The sequence below is a fragment of the Plecotus auritus genome (assembly GCF_963455305.1).
Source record: "Plecotus auritus genome assembly, chromosome: 7".
NCBI classification, from domain to species: Eukaryota; Metazoa; Chordata; class Mammalia; order Chiroptera; family Vespertilionidae; genus Plecotus; species Plecotus auritus.
Genome location: NC_137774.1, coordinates 126909291 through 126925661, shown reverse-complemented (window position 1 = coordinate 126925661; position 16371 = coordinate 126909291).

The window sequence follows — 16371 nt, the reverse complement described above, 5'->3', positions numbered from 1 at the left end:
CCCGCCAACCAGCGCTCGCAGAACCTTATCTTCACAGCCATTTAGCAAGCCCCGCAAACAAAAGTTAAAGCGTGATGGCACGATACCTTGCCCCGGGTTAACTCAGGCGTCTCCCATTTTGGACATGCTGGAAGTGTTGGGTTTGGGGAGGTTTGCTTGGGCTGGGTTTGGTTTGCCTATTTAAGCCCTGCCGGAGTACCGCACGGAGGAACGCGTTTTGATGGACTCGGGTGTTAATTAACGCGCGGCTAATTTGAGCTGGAGGAGCCGGAGGCGGCCGGTCCCGCCGCGAGCCGCGAGGGGCCAGTGACCTCTAGTGGACACGAGAGGATATGCAGCTCGGGCTGGTTTGCACGCGTAGCTCCACAGCCGAGAAAACTGCTTGCGCGGGGAAGCCTGGCGTCTCCTCTGAATCCAGCGACGTGAAGGGACCCGAGTCCCCAAATGAAGGGGGTAAAGCCCTCAGCAAGCGATGTCGAGCAGGGCCTTTGCCCTTCAGATATATATGAAATCTAAACCCAGGGGGGTTAAAAGCACAAACACACAAATCGTTCTTCATCGTTCTTTTTTTTCCCGGCGAGGGAGGGAGATCCTTTGGAAATGGTTTGAGAAGGGAGCTTCAAGAACTTTGGTTCCTGAACCTAGAGGAAAGCAGGACTTTCAAAGTTCAGGGGGGCGGGTGTGTGTCTTCCGCCAACCAGGGAAAGGAGTCAGAATGTGCTTCTGTGAACAAAGTTCATCAGTAGTCCATGATCTATTTTTGCTTTAAAGAATTAAAATAAATAAAGAAGACGCTTGGTTGGCTCAACGAGAGGAAAGCCAGAGAAGAAATGATGTGCGGAACAGCCCCGATGCCTCTGAGTTCACCCCTCAGGCAATTATGCAGGCAACACCACAAAAATACTAATAACAATAACACAGAAGAGCCTTTTTCACACAATAAACATAAAGAAAAAGACCAGGAGGATGAAATAACCTGGTTTCCCCTCCTCCTCCGCTTATTTAATTAGTTCGCTAACTTGTGTAGGGGTTGTTTGGGAAAAGATCTTCCCGGCAAAAGCAAAGCAAAGCAAGGGTAATTAAGACCGAATGGCCCTTTTTTGAATAAACACAATTCTGCATTTTATCTTTCCCCCTCCCGCGCCCAGAAGCAGAGCGCAGAAGCTGGCGAGGCCCCAATAAAATCCCACGACCCGCTGCCTGTGAGTTCAGGCTCTGGCTGTGGTTGAGCTAACCTCGCTGACCACCGTGCCAGCCAGGACCCTTCCTCCCGGATCGCGTCCTCAGGGCATTTGAGGACTTCTTGATCTCCTTTCCTCAAAGGCACTCTCCCCTGAGGGCCAAAGCCAGAATTACGAGCCGCTCGGAGCTGGAACGTGGGTGTGATCCCGTCCCCCGGGGTAGCTTCCAGCCTGCTGCGGGCCCTTCTCCCTCTGTGCCAAACTGTTCAGCGGGCTCTCCAATCTGTCCTTAAGGGCTGGAAGGAGGATATGGGGCGGGGGGTGGGGGGGACTTGAGGCATTCCCTCTGCCCAGTTTATGAGCACAACCCGCTTGGGGGTGGTTTCACACTTCCCGGGGCTGAGGGTCCGCGCCTCGAGTGCAGTAGTCGGGGTGCGCAGGTTTATACTACAAGGGAGCGCGTCTGGGGACCCAGCGTCGGGGAGCTATTGTGGGGTCAGAGGGACAGCCACCCTTGGTGGACAAAACAAAGTTTGGGCCGCGGGGGTAGGAAGAGCAGAACTGGGAACTGGGCTGGGAGCAGGGCAGTGTTATTTCTCCGGGATTTCCCCTCTTCCCTCTGCGCCTTCGGAAATGTCCTAAAACGCAGAGGCTGGGAGGCTGCGCCAGGAGCAAGGCCTCGCCCCGAAGGGCTGCAGCCCGGTTTGCCGAGAGAGGAGCTCTGATCCCCTCCTTTCTTGGCCAGAGACGTTGAGGACCCCCTGAGAACTGGTCCTGTGAATGGGAACGTCCAGAGTTGGAAGTCATCCACTGGGTACAGCAGTGGCTACCCTCGGCGAGGCTGTCGGATTTGCAGTGCGGGGGTGGGGATGGGGGTCCGGGCCTGTACCCCAGCAGGGTCAGGAATGCGCGATGAAAATGAACGCATGGGGGGGGGCCGAAGGTTTTAAAGAGTTGTATTTCATTGCAGACTACAGAGGAAGAATTGCGAGCTGCCTAAAAGAAAAAATGAGTCCCAAATATAAAATAAATGTTGCAACAAAAATACAATAATAAAATAAAAATTTTAATAGATAAACGCGAATTGTGATGGCTTAAGCAGTGACCTCTTCAGGAAAGTAAACCGGGAAACAAAATTTTCAACTTTAAAACTCCCAGACGTGACCCGCACAGCAACAGGGTGGTAGGTGGTTCCCCCGCTCCCCCCACCCCGTCCCCCCCAGCCCAGGAGATTCCTATAACCCGGGGTAGATAAAAGCATCAACTTTGGAATCAAATAAGAAAAAAAAAAACAAAACCTGTAGCACCTTAAGGCACGATCAACTCACGTTCCTGCAACCTGGCTTAACCTCCGTGCCCCCAGGAAGTGGCGAGAATCACTCTTGGCACCACTTGGGGCGCACAGAGCGGAGCTGCCGCCTGTTGGCTAGCGATCGCACACCTGGGCCAGGTGAGGAGCGGTGCCTAGTTTCGAGCCGTCTCCAAACCGGAGTCCGGCCTGGCTTGGGCCCTTGTATACTCGGGACTTCCCTTTGGCCAGGTAGCAGCCCTGCCGCCCTGCCGCCAGAGGCCAAGTGAACGCTCTCCGCCCTGAAGCTGGGACTTACCAAGGCCATACCTGAGCCCCCCAGGCCCGGGGACCTGCCGCAGGCCGGAGCGGGCCAGTTCCGCCTTCCCGGAGGGCGCTCACAGCACCGTCCTCAGCCAGGCTCTTAGTGGGTGGAACAGTCCCCTGCGCTCTCGAGAGTCAGAACGGCGAGCTTTGGGCGCTCGCGAGGTCTGGCAGCCCAGGCCCCTAACCCAGGCCCTGACCCAGGCCCTGACCGCCTCCGCAAGGGAACAGATGCCAGGGCTTATTTCCCGGTTTACAACACCCAGCAGCCCGGCATCACTATTAAAGGGGTCGTCTCTTCTCACATGGTTCAAGTTCAGGATCTTTTCACAAGGAGATTGAGAAAAGACTGGACTCGAACACTTGCCCCCTAGCATCTCTGAGAACGTGGCCAGCAAGTGGCCACCATCTATCCCCCTTCTCACCCCGCCCCACCCCAGCTGCTGGGGGATGGAAGGCTTAAAGGCAGGGCCACCCCCTCCTCCCCAGCTCCCCGGAGTCCTCCCGCTGCTGCTGGGAATCGGAGGGACAATCTCACCCAGTTTCTTTGGAAAATTCGCAAAATACTAATACTAATACTAATACTAATACTAATACTAATACTAATACTAATACTAATACTAACACTAAAGAATCTAGAGCCTCGGATCATAAGTGACGTGGGTCCTGAAGACGATGCCACAGGCTCCGGCCTCCCAGGGCCTGTCCAGGAGCCGGCGTGGCAGGGGGTTGGGGGTGGGCTCGACCCCGCAGGCTGGCGGGAGCCGTGCGCAAGACGGTGCGGGATCTTTCCCCACCCGGGCAATTCCATTTCTTTCTTGGCTTGAGTTATAGATTTTATGTATAGAGCAATTTAGAAAATACATTTGGACTCTTTAAGCTATTCTATATATATTTTCAAAAGACCCTGAAAAGTCTCTCTCCCTCCCTCCCTCTCTCTCTCTCTCTCTCTCTTTCATCTTTTTCTCAAATTGCAAACATTTGGTGTCCGGCTGAAGGGTAGGGAGGAGGACCGGCCGGGAGACTGAGGCGGGGACCCAAGGTCTGAAAGTGAATTTACCCTCAACGTCTCATTCCATTTTAAATGACGGCGACGATGGTAATCTGAGCTGCAGAAGTCGATTTTGGGGGGAAATCTTGGGAATCCAACCGCGGGAACCGAGGTTCCAGTCCTGAAACTTTTAAATGAGAGGATACCTAGTGCCTCGCTCAGACTTGGGGAATGGCATCATCGGAACCCCCGAGCCGCCCCTGAACTTCCTGAGAGCATGTCACCCCCTCCTGCCGCTGCCTCCCCCGCTGACCCTCCAGCTTTGTCCCGTTCCCTCCTCCCCAGGCTGGCTCAGCGCCCCGGGCTTGCTCTCGCAGGAGAACAGGCGGGCGGCACTGCACCGTGCGGTTCAGCCCCCTCCTGGGAGCCGGGGAGGCTGAGCTTGAGGCTGAGGCTTCGCGGCTGGGGCCGGGCCTGAGGACTCAGTGCTCGCGAACAGGGCCCGAGGGTCCAGAGAAGAGTGGGCGGATCTCCAGCTAAGGCGAAGCCCGGAAGGCCTGCCCCCACTGCGAGCGAATGGTAAACTCCTCCTGGCCTCAGTTTCCCCGTCTTCAGATGAACTTTAAGGATCTTATTCCTTTAATAGTGATCCTCTCACCCCATATATCTCGTCTTCTCGCCCCCCCCCACAAAAAAAACCATCTAAATATTTTTTTCCGAGTGTTAATTTAAAAGAAATACGAAACGATGCATAAGACAGAATTTACCTGCCCATACATTTCTGTTGATGGGAAAACTTTTTATACGTGATTAAAAAAAACTATCTGGAAAGTATTTAGCTTTTAGTGGAGGTCAGCAGGTGTTCCAGGTGAGGCCATGTTCCTTCAGCTTTACAATACCCTCCAAGTTGGCCACTAAAAGGGGTCGCGGTGGATAAGCAGCAGGAGTAGAAGCTATGAGTAGCCAGGATGGGGCTGACTCCCAGTACAGAAAGCTTGCTAAAGGCTTGCGTCCCCCCCCCCCCCACCCCCCATTCAATGCTCTTCACAGGGGCAGAATCAAATCCTGTGTGATGTTAATTCTGGCACCCTCCTTAATCTCTTCTTGGTCACTCCCTCAGACCTCTGCAAGAAAATCAAACTTTTTGTCACTCTCCTTGGTTGATTTTCAAATTTTGAGGTTAGAATTGTGGAAGATATAATGAAATGATAGAAAAGGGAAATCAAGTACCAGGAATAAGAAAACTTTTTTAAAGGAATTAGTCCCTCAAAGGTTGTTGGTAATAATGCCAACACACAGGAAAAATTAAGTAATACTTTAATAAAATTTCATACTTCAAAAAATTACTTTTAATTTTATTCCTTATGATATGGAGGATCTTTGTATTCAAATATTTTTTTGTATTTAATGTAGCTTTGTATATTATAAATGTCATTTAAGACAAATGAGATAAAATTATAGATTCATCCTCTATATATACATTATGGTATGTGATAATAAAGCAAATTTAAAACTTTTTAAATAAATGTGTCAAAATATGCATGCAAAGTATTCATCTGGAGAGATTATGTACTTATTTGAATAAAGTCACTTTCTGCAAATATTTGGATTATTTTTCTTCGCCTTCTCTTCTTTTTTTTCCTCCTTCTCTAGTTCCTCATTTTTTTTCTCCTGCTTTTTTCCCCTCCTCTTTCATGTTTTTTTTTTTTTGTCCTTGAAACCTATTTCTGAGACACACAAGAAAATTAACCTTAATAATTTATTATTTTTTCCAATGGTATTTTTGAAAACAAAAAGAAATATCTTCTTATATGTCAATTTAAATATCATTTTAGACTGTTGCAGATATCCAGGGACAATATGTGACATCCCCCAAAAATGTCTTCTATGGTAGCTATTTTTTAAGATGTTGCCTTGCAATTACAATAGATTTACTATTGGGTTAACATTCAATTAAATAGATATCATAATATTAAAAATATCATCTTAAAGCTACCACTGTGATATCCACTGCAACTACTTTAATTAAGGAAACCACAAAGTTTTGTGAGACACAATCAGCAGTGGACACAATCATAGCACACACACACATACAAGGAAAAAGCAATTTATTGTAGCCTTACGGAAAAAATGTTCATTTGTTTTGTAGTCTCATATATTCTATTGCAGCAAGAACACATTTATACTTTCAGTGTAAAACTGCTAAACAACCACTACTTAGGAAGGCTGAAATTTTGAGCATAAAATAACTTTGTCTTTGTGACTTATCATTTATTGATCCTTTCTTGCTTTGCTCCCACATCAACTAAACTTAGCTTTTCTTCTAGTTTTCCTTCTCTTTGCCTTCCAAGCCAATGATTAGGTCATGGGATAAAATGACTCCTTAATAATGTATTAATGATTATAAATGTTCAAGTCCTAGGCCACAGTCCCTTCAAGCTTCCCAGTTCAGATGTAGAGTCTAATGAATGTGTTTGCATGGAATACTCTTGCTTTCAATGTCTAACTTCAGGTGCTGGACACGTAGGTTCACTTTTCTAAGGTTGGTCTGTCTTCATGTTCAACTCATCAGTGTAATTATGGAGAAAGCCCGTTAGGGAAAGAACTGGAACATACAACTCAGGAACATAAGATCGCTGAGTAAAACAAAACAAAATGGCAAAGACAGAATTAGTATCTAGACAGTTTGAAAGACCAGTTTCTAACTCTTACACGTTAATTCCAAAAGAGCATTCAATGGCAATTTAAACTATTGGGCTTGTTGTTAGAAAGACTGTTCTCCTCTATGTTAAAACCATATTCACTTTTCTGTTCTCAGAACACGTTCCTCAGAGCTTTTACAATTGCTGTTCCCTCTAACTGGAACACTTTCCCCAGAAATTAATGTGACCACATCCTTCCCATTGCATTCTCAAGAAGCACTCCCAGGCCATACCTACTACTTCATTGGTCTTTTTCTGTCACATTCATATTTTTAAAAATAAAATCTATAACATGCAAAAAGTAATTTGTTTATTTGTTTATACTTTTTTCTTTTGCTCTATTTTTCTTCACTAGAATATAAACTCCAAGAGGTCAGAGACTTTGCCTCTCTTACTTGTCATATGACAGGCGCTCAATAAATATTGAAAAAATGATTAAATATATTTGTAATGTGGGTCATCTTTTGGATGTCTCTCTCATTAGCCATCCTCCATTATAATATCCACAATAAAAGTGCCTGTTCTTATTTGCTTTTAAATAACACAATACATTTTCTTACAAGAAACTAAAATGGTGTGGGAGAAAGCAGAATATGGTTTAAAAGTTAATGCAGAGGAGTAGCTAGTTGGAGACAATATTTGCTGTATACACCATTCTCTAGAAGTCAATTTCCAAGAGGTGAGTGATCATATTGCTTATAGGTTATATAAAACATCAAGAATATAGGGTGTCTAAAAAATGTATACATACACTTTTAATAATGACAAAGGCAGTGTTTATTAGAGTACATTTCATTTTCAAATTGAACTATCAGCTGTTAAAGTGTGTATACATTTCTGGGGATACCCTGTATATTAACTGTTGAGTGCTTGCACTCATTAATTCAGCAAACATGCATAGAATGGCTACTCTATGGTTGATGCAATGCATTCAGAGATAATTGATACTGTTCCTTCCCTGACAGGTTAGAGCAGTACAGTGACAGTCGACATCCTTGCAGGCAAAACTACAAAATCAGGCAAAACTAACTGCCGTGCATCTAGCCCTTTCTCCACGTGTTCCATCACCCTCACCTCCCTTTTAGGGCACTCTGTGTATCTGACTCCTGTGTTCTTCATTCGTAGAAAACTATATGATAAAGTTTTATATTAAAGTGTAAAAGATTCACATGGGCTGTCTCCTAAAGATATTTACATTGTATCCAATCAGAAAGTCAAGGAAAACCTCTTTAGTTATGAACTTGCCAAACCAAAAAGGAGAAAGTAGAGTTATTTTTAAAGCCAGTGTCGGGTTACTGGAATACCATTACTTCACTAATTCATAAACTTTGAGAACTTAACAGTGAACAACAAAGGGATTTTTCTGTAGATCTAACAAGTAAGATATTTCTAAAACCAAGAGCAAGTGTCCTCAGTGCTTTTACATTTGGAGGGAGGTGCTTCCTTCTTCTTTTTTCTCTTTCTTTTTCTCCCTTTCTTTTAACCATCCTTTTCCTGATCCTCTTCTTCTTCCGCCTTCTCCTTATTTATTCTTGCTCTCTCTCTCCAGGAAATCCAGAAGATTCAGGAAATGTAAAAAAGTTTATTCTGCTAAAACAAAGAATCTCCACCACAAAACAGACCAAGGAAATACTATCTAAATATTGCTATAGCTTGCCTGTAGTAAAGATATATTATGGAAAATTAATAGCTGATTCTTACTAAGTCAATTTATGTTTGTTTAGTTACATATGTCATATAAAACCTTCATTAAGGATAATAAGAGGTATGGAAACATCACTCAAATATATTTTAAAATCATAATTTTGCCCTAGCCAGTTTGGCTTAGTGGATAGAGTGTTGGCCTGTGGACTGAAGAGTCCCAGGTTTGATTCCAACCAATGGCACGGATCTGGGTTGCAGGCTTGATCTCCAGCCCTGGTCAATTGTCTCTGGTCGTTGTTTCTCTCTCTCTCTGTCTCTCCCCTTCCCTTCCAGTCTTAATAAAATCAATGGAAAAATATCCTCAGATGAGGATTAATAAACAAATAAACAAAAAATCATAATTTTGAGCCTTGTCTTATTCTCTTTGGGCTACTACAACAAAATACCGTAGACTGAGTGGCTTATAAACAACAGAAATTTATTTCTGAAAGTGCAAGAGTCTGGGAAGTCCAAGGTCAAGGCAGAGTTAGTGTCTGGTGAGGACTCACTTCCTAGTTCATAGACTGTGATCTTTTTTTCCATATCTTCACAAGACAGAAGGCACCAGGGATCTCTCTGAATTTCATTTGCAAGGGCAATCATCTCATTCATGAGAGTTCTATCCTCATGACTATTCACCTCCTGAAGGCCCCACCTCCAAATTTTATCACATTGAGGATTAGGTTTCAACATATGAATTGTGGGTGGACACAAACATTCAGTCTAGAGCAGGCCTAGTCCCCTTTGATTAAAGCTCTTTGCCTTTTAGGGCAATATCATGACACCTCTCATTTGGAAAGATTGGGGATAGTATCATCTCTGTTCCATTAATGCCTCTATTGACCTTAAAATAGTATATATAACAGCGCTCCTGATGCAATTTATTTACCAGAGTAGGAGTTTGCAGACAAACAGAAGGAAACAACTTCCTGAGCACTGTGGTCAATATTCAAACAGTTTCTCCCTCTAATCTGCCAAGCAGATTATTCCTTTGTATGCTTCCTTTCAAAGTCTTACACATTTTATATACTAAGCCTTTTACATTTTTGGAAACTTGGGGATTATAAGCTATTTATTTTATTCAGACTTTGAAGGCAAGCAAGATAAATTAGAGTAGGAGGGAGTTGGAGAGAGAGAGAGAGAGAGAGAGAGAGAGAGAGAGAGAGAGAGAGAGAGAAAATAGCTAGAGAGCTTTGGGTCTCAGTCAGGGTGACCAGACATCAATGGCAGTAAAGGAATTGCTTCGAGGGACAGGTCATTCTGAGAGGTGTTATTCAATTACAGCCCTCTCGCCTTGGCCTGACTAGGAAACTAGTTAGTCACAGCGGCAGGCTCTGTCCTAAGCTTACAGACTTGAATTATTCATCAGTCTAATGTAAATTACCATTTAGAGGCAGGTGACACACATGTTTTCTCGAACAATTATTATCACTAATCATCATCTTCCACAGTAATTTGTATGCTCTCATTATTAGTCCTTGATTTCTATGTAAATCCTTTTTATAAAACTGCCACAAGATGTGAGTTCTTTTATTGGCTCCCTTTACCTCTTTCTATGTTTCTTGGCATTTTTGCACTCCTCATCTGGCACTTGATGGTTGGGTTTTCAGATTAGGCTGACTGTTGACATGCCCGAATAAAACATTCTTTCATTGAGCATATTGCATTTGTAGGGGAGGCCACCTTCTTTCACCTTCTGCCATATTGTACCCATATTTTTTTAGATCAATTGTCCAAACATTGACTCTCACATTTTCCCCTTTTTGATTTTCATTGTGCACCATATTTGACACTTTAACTACTTTTACTATTTGTCCAAGCCTTGTCACAAAGATGGAAACTGACACAGGCGTTGCCTGAATGGTTGCCTTGAATAAGTACATTTGCCATATGGATTTCGCCTTCACATCCTGTAGAACATCTTACATATTTCCCTGTTTCTCTTTTATTATGCTTATATGGGTTCCGGGGCTTCACTCCTTGAAAAAGAACTAACATTCTTTGTAACATTTATTTTATATCATCTAGATTCAATTTTAAAATGAACTTCAGAAAGAGTTCTTGAAACTAGGCAGTTCCTGGTAGCAGGAGTCCCTGTCTAGCTCATGAGGGAATGTTGGAGATTTGCTTATCATTCCACTGGCTTGTAAAGCATCACCCTATCAAATATAATACCTATAATTCTTACCTTTAGAATGAACCTACTTACACTGGTGGGGGAGGAGGAGGCACCCTAGGAAGGGCCAGCATATTAATTCTCAGCCTTTATGGGTTAAGGGTTATAGAGTCAGACCATCTCATTCAAGTTCTGGCTTTCTGATTTACCAACTGGGTGACTTTGTGGCAAGTTACTTAACCACTCTGTGCCTCAATTTTCCTCACCTATAAACAAGATTTAATGATTGTGCCTACCTCATACGATTGTTGTAGGGATTCAATGACTTAATACATGTAAAGCACTTAGTGTCTGGCATAGAAGAAGTGTGTGGTAGTGCCAGCTTTCATTGTTATTATAGTAATATGATTATTGTGGCATGAATTTGTTTCTTGGAACAATAGAGGGTAGAGATTTGGTAAGACAGACACAGATGTAGAGTGGCCTGCAGCACAGGTGTGTCCTGTAGAGAGCAGACCTAGATAGGAATCTCCAAGAGAAAGTGCCGAGTGGCCCCAACGTCATGACATCATGGCTGCCAAGTGCTTGTGGCTGGCCCTTCACAAGTGTTTAGAACAGGTGTTCCGACCAAGCTCTCCCATGAAGCATCCGTTACCTATTAGAGACTCGAAGGAGAGGGAGGTTTAGTGGAAGGTTTAGTGATTTTTACCTGAAGATATATTGTGGCCTTAATAGAACTATGCTTTTTATTACTCCTTTCTGGAACTAATGATGTGATTACACATTATGTATGGACATCACCAATTGGTTTTCTACATAAAAAAAAAAATACTGTTTCAGTTTTGAGTTTTATCTCAAAGTTGATTATACCAGGATCTTGCCTGCCACATTTTTAAGGCATTAAGCCTATATCCTGGCTCATTGTTGAGTCCTGCCAGTTGGTCAGAAAATGTAACTGCATGTCACTACATGGTCCTGGTGGTGTCTTTACCTAAAATACAGTTTTCTTAAACAAGGAAGAGAAGCAGCTGCAAGATTAGTGATACATGCGTGCGTGCACACACAGGCTTAGAAATACAGGCAGAGGAAAGCGTGGGATAATGTTCCACCTTGTCATGGAGCTCCAGAAACACAAAGCCCAGGGACTCAATATTACAGCAACATGGAAGAGTGTCGCAAAACCCAGCCTGCCCCTCCTCCTTCTGACATCCGTGGAGAAGAAAAGGAGCCCCTGCTGCTCACGGGACCTGAATGAGAGGAACCAAGCGAGGTGTGCCCAGAGGGGTTTGCACTGTAAGCTGGGTTAAAGTAACTTCTCTGTCTTCACCTGGAAAGTTAAATTTTTAAATGTAAGATGAACACAATGAAAAAGCATGTCATTCCAGAAATGCGGTGTCTCACAGATCCCTAAATCTTCACCATCACAACTTAAAATTCAATTCTGGAATGCTGAATTGAAAAAAGTAAACACAGCCAGTTAGAAGAGGTATATAAGTACAAAATCTAAACTAATAACATACAGTCATTAATATATAGCAGCTAAATTTTTCTTAATCTGATGCCTGTTTTTAGAAAAATGTTACTCATTTAATTGAAGTAAAAGAAAATAACTTGCGGTATTTTGCACACTACAGAGCCTTGATTTTTGTAGTTATCATGTTTCCTTTCTTGCTTAACTTTATCTTTACCTAGATATCTGCTTTGCTGATATTGCTTATGATATAACCCATGTGTTACTACTACTGACACCATACAAATCACTTGGTTCAGTTGGCAGAGGATGGGACTAACCCAGCCAAGATGTTTGGTTGGATTCCAGTCCAGTAGGGACTGGTTGGCTTGGCTCATTGCCATAGCAACAGATGATATTTCTAACTCTTCATGACATCTTAGTTTCACAATGTCTTGACAATAGGGGCTGTATTTTAGAAAAATTATTTTATTTCTTAAAGCACCTACAATACTGGTGTTCTGCACTCAGGGTTTAATAACTATTTGCTTCGTGAGGGGAAAGACAAAGAGCAGCACAAGCATCTCTACTGTGACGGAAAAGACCACCCTCTCCTGCTCAGTCAGCATATTCCTCAAGAGAAGAAAATGGGCAAAGTCTGAAGTTACATACTCAGTTATCTAAGAACTTTGTGAAAGTTATATCAAACTTTCCCTTACATTGGTCTTATTTCCTGAATATATGCATTTTGTAATGGAAGAATAAGTAATTAATCTGCCCAGTATTAAAAAATCCTTAAAGTTCACCATTAGAAAGGATGCTGATCTGAAGGAAAAAATGTAAATAAACACACAACAGCATGTAATTGCTTCTTCTTCTTTTCTTTTTTTTGTGTTAATCTTTACCTGAGGATATTTTTTCTATTGATTTCTAGAGAGTGGGAGAAAGGGAGAGAAGGAGAGAGAGAGAGAGAGAGAGAGAGAGAGAGAGAGAGAGAGAGAGAGAGAGAGAGAGAGAAACATTGTGTGAGACACATTGATTTGTTGCCTCCAGCACATGCCCTGATGGGCCAGGTATGGCTATTTGGTATTGTACATGTCTACAGTATCAAATGTTATGAATGGTTCAGTACTGACTGGTACTGCAACCCAGGTACTGCAACCCAGGTACATGCCCTTGACCAGGAATGGAACCCTCGGCCCTTTGGTTCACGGGCTGATGCTCCAACCACTGAGCACATTGGCCAAGGCCTCCCTCCTTTTCTTATTTAACCTTCATATTTATGTATAGTAACAGTGTACAAAATTATGTTATCTAGACAGTACCTGGTCTTTCAATGTAAGATTATTGACAATTCTAACTTGCTTTGACTAAACTTTTTTAGCCAACTTAAAGAACTCTGGCCTTCTGTTTGTAGACATGAGTTCTTGCTGTTATAACAGACTTACATTATTACATTAGCTAGAATTCTCTCAAACTAGTTCCCCCGGGTGCCTGGGTAAAATAAGATGCAACATACCAAAGAATGGAGTAAGTAGAATACAACCCCTGATATCTAAATGATCTGGATTATATGTTAAGTGTTGGTAAGGAGAAATATGCTCCTATAGAATTATTCATTATTATGAGTGGAGGGACTATCCTTCACAAAACTGTGTAACCCTTAAATTCTTGTGTATAATTACATTTATTTGGAAATTCTGCAAAAATTAACTAGAATTAGGACATTATTAACCTCTCAAATAATGAATATAAGAAATGATGCTAACATGATATATTTATAAAATTGTAGGACTACAAATAAAATAGAAAAATGTGACAGTATCTCTCCTTAAACATTCAACTTGATTTTATTTCTATGCAGTATGGTATTATAAATCATTAATTTTGAGCATAAATGAAAATATTATGTTGGTGCATTCGTCTTTGCTTTAGCTTAACCCTTATGTTTCTAGGAGCTTGTTAAAGCCAGAAAATATTAACAGATTTTTAAAATTATATTTTATTTTTGGGTATAAAATACTTCAAATGCACAGAAAAATGCAAACAAAATAAAAGAAGTCTTTATCACCACAATCCACATTTGAAAAACTTTACTTTTTTGCTTAATCTCTCTTTTTAAAAAGAAAGATATTTTTATTGATTTCAGAGAGGAAGGGAGAGGGAGAGAGAGATAGAAACATCAATGATGAGAATCATTGATCGGCTGGCTGTGTCCTGCACGCTCCACATTGGCGATCGAGCCTGCAACCCAGGCATGTGCCCTGACCAGAATCGAACCATGACCTCCTGGTTCATAGGCTGACACTCAACCACTGAGCCACACCAGCCGGGCAGGTATTGCATGTTTTAAATATTCTTGCAGCACACGGTTGAAAATCACTGACTTAAGATATTACTTATTGCATAGTTATTGCATAGGACTGAGACTAGAGACTATTTTAATCTGTATGATCTATACTAATAAAAACCTAGGTGGTCCTCACGCACTTGCACGACACCCTCACATCATCACAAGATGGCCACCACAAGATGGCCACCACAAGATGGCTGGCAGGGGAGGGCAGTTGGGGGTGAACAGGCCAGCAGGGGAGGGCATTTGGGAATGATCAGGCCAGCAGGGGAGCAGTTAGGTGTCAATTAGGCCGGCAGAGGAGCAGTTAGGCGGCGATCAGGCTGGCAGGCAGAAGCAGTTAGGGGCAATCAGGCAGGCAGGCAGGTGAGCGGTTAGGAGCCAGCAGTTCCAGATTGTGAGAGGGATGTCTGACTGCCGGTTTAGGCCCGATCCCTATGGGCAGTCAGACATCCCCCAAGGGCTCCCAGATTGGAGAGGGTGCAGGCTGGGCTGAGGGACACCATCCCCTGCACGAATTTTGTGCACTGGACCTCTAGTAGTTTATAATAAAACTAGAAGCCCAGCGCACAATTGAAATCGCGCGAGGAGGCACCCCACCTCCCGCCATGCAAGGAGGCACGCCATGGGGGGGCCGGGACTTGCGCCTGACCCGTGTAGTGCCGGCAGCCGCGTTGTGTTGGCTGGGGTGGGGGCAGGCACTCCTGTGTGTTGTGTCTCTGCTCTGGCCTGCCCCCAGCCCCAGCCTCTCAGTGTGTTGTGTCTCCACTCTGGCCCGCCCCCAGCCTCAGCCTTTCCGTGGCCGCTGGGGCTGGGGGCGGCACACAGTCCCCTCCTGCCCATCTGCGCGTGCAGCTTCCTCCTGAGCGGTCATGACGTCTGGCTAATTAGCATATTCCCTGTTTATATATATATATATAGATGTTTGCATTTCTGTGGGACCCTTGCTTGCTCACCTGAAGAAACACTGGGAGGTATTATCAAAATCACTCTTTGATGTTATCCAAGAAAAATAGAGCAGAAGCCATAATCTTATAAGTGAGGTGGAAATGTGTTGCTCTCATTGAGCTTATATTCTGAGGCATACATCCATGTGGACAAATCTAGGCCTTTTTTCTGATGCTTTATTGTATTAATCTGATTCATGTTCATGACACACACACATATATATATATATATATATATATATATATATATATATATATATATAGTTGTGTGTGTAAATGCTGAATGTTAACCAGAGTTAATAAATATTTTTGGTTAAATGCATAAAAACAAATAGTACCTAATACTTTATAAAAATATTTTGTGCTTTAATGTTTTGGGATCTTTTTTCTTAATAACTAAAAGAAGAATGCAATGTTCCCTCATTGGTAGCTTCAGAGTACTTAAGCAGATAGGCCTTGCTCTTGATTTCACTAAGTGCACCTCAAAATGCACTTGGACTTTTATTTTGATTTGTTTTGTCCTTTACTTAACCCTCAAGGGGTGGGTAGATAAATGATAATTTTTAAAGGCAAGTGGTACAATTTTACTGGTTGCATATGACTATAGTTTTTGGTCCTGTATACATTGCGAAATTAGTTTCCCTGGGGGCAAAACAAGTGAAGCCTCTTTTGGGACAGTGTAGGAACAGAAGATCAACATTCTAGCTTTCTTATTCTTTTTGCTCTTTGGAGATTTAACATTATATTGAGCAAGCCTGGTAAAAATATGGCATAAAACCCTTGATAGCAAAATAGTCATGTCATTTAATATTCTGAAATACATAATACCTTCATCCTTGAAGTAGTCGATTTATTATTTCATACACATTATTACATTACATCATCAGTCTGAATATAATCATGTTAATTTACCTTGATCACTCTAGCATTTGTGATTATTTGGTCAGGATTGAACTGGAGTTTACCTTCCTTTATCTATGAGTATTGTGAATAGTTGTCAACATATATTGTGGGGGAATGTGTTCCAGGGATTTAAAAAAATGAATAATTTTGAGCCACTTATCTTGATTTGAATTGAGAATCAATGGAAGTCTAAGGATTATCTGCAGTGAAGCAGGTCCTACTGCACCTCAACAGGAAGCACCTGGAGTAATAGCTCCTACCACTCTATCTTATATAAAACTAGAGGCTTGGTGCATGAAAATTCATGCACTGGAGCGGGGGTCCCTTAGCCCGGCCTGCCTCCTCTCACAGTCCAGGAGCCCTCAGGGGCGGGAGGCGACCCGGTGATCAGGGAAAGGCAATGCCCCCATCATACCTCTGTTGCTGCCACTGC